Here is a 1,370-nt window from a genome sequence, read left to right as displayed (position 1 = left end):
GAGAAACAGAGCCAGGCAGTGATGGCACACATCTTTAATCCCAGTACCTGGGAATCACATGCATTTACCCCAATATCTGGCTCCAGGTTTTTATTATTAAAAGGCATATTAGATTTTGTACAACAATGGCCATTTTTTACCAAAAGCAATCTACAAAATCAATGAAACCCCCATTAAAATTTTATCACAATTCTTTATAGGACTTTAAAGAACAATACTCAATATGGAAAAACAAACAAAAAACCCAGAGTAGCTAAAACAATCCTGCACAATAAAAGAACTTCAAGAGGTATCACCATCCCTAATCTCATGCTCTACTGCAGAGCTATAATAATAAAAACAGCATGGTACTGACATAAAAACAGACAGGTGGATCAAATGAATTGACACATGTATGGACACCTGATATTTGGTAAAGAAGTCAACATTATAAAATGGAAAAAAGAAAGAATCTTCAACAAATGGTGATGCCCTAACTGGATATTACCATGTAGAAGAATGCACATAGATTCATATCTATCACCTTGCACAAAACTCAAGTCCAAAGTAGATCAAATACCTCAACATAAATTCAGTTACACTGAACCTGATAGAAGAGAAAGTGTAGTGCTCACTTCAGCAGCACATATACTAAATTTGGAACAATACAGAGAAGATTAGCATGGTCCCTGCACAGGGATGATACACAAATTCATGAAGCATTCCATAGTTTTTGGCCGGGTCCCAGGCAGAGCTCCAGGAACCCAATCCATGAGAGAGAGGAGGGATCCTATGAGCAAAAGACACTGAGACTATGATCAGAAAAAGTACAGAGACAACTAGCCGAACGAGTGGAAACACATGAACTGTGGACCAATAGCTGAGGAGCCCCCATGGTACTGGACTAGTCCCTCTGGATAAGCAAGACAGTTGTTTACTTGAACCATCAGGCGTAGGTTCGGGACCTGTCCCTAGTGCATGAGCCAGCTTTTTGGAACCTAATGTCTATGGTGAGACACTTTCCGCAGCCTTGGTACAGGGAAGAGGGGCTTGGACCTGCCTCAACTGAATGTACCAGGCTCTGCTGACTCCACATGGGGGACCTTGCCTTGGAAGAGGTGGAAATGGGGGGTGGGTTGAGGGGAAGACTCAGGGCAGAGGAGGGAGGACAGGGGAATCTGTGGTTGGTATGTAAAAGGAATAGAAAATCTCTTAATAATAATAATAATAAAATATATATATAAAAGAAGAGGAATTGGGAAATCATCTTGAACACAATAGCACAAAAGACAATTTTCTGAAGAGGACACCAGTGGCACAGACACTAAGATCAATAATTAATAAATAGAACCTCATGAAATCGAAAAGCTGTAAGGCAAGGGATATTGTCA

At 40.4% G+C, this 1,370-nt stretch overlaps 1 non-coding gene across 1 annotated transcript; it reads left to right on the top strand.

The window, feature by feature from the left end:
- Window positions 1–606: 606 nt before the first annotated feature.
- Window positions 607–713, top strand: LOC121826925 (U6 spliceosomal RNA). Its single transcript, XR_006069086.1, has one exon. It is a non-coding gene; the product is annotated as a U6 spliceosomal RNA (small nuclear RNA).
- Window positions 714–1,370: the final 657 nt, after the last annotated feature.

The sequence above is a fragment of the Peromyscus maniculatus genome, chromosome 1, assembly GCF_049852395.1.
Source record: "Peromyscus maniculatus bairdii isolate BWxNUB_F1_BW_parent chromosome 1, HU_Pman_BW_mat_3.1, whole genome shotgun sequence".
Lineage (NCBI taxonomy): Eukaryota > Metazoa > Chordata > Mammalia > Rodentia > Cricetidae > Peromyscus > Peromyscus maniculatus.
This window is presented reverse-complemented; position numbering and strand designations above follow the sequence as displayed.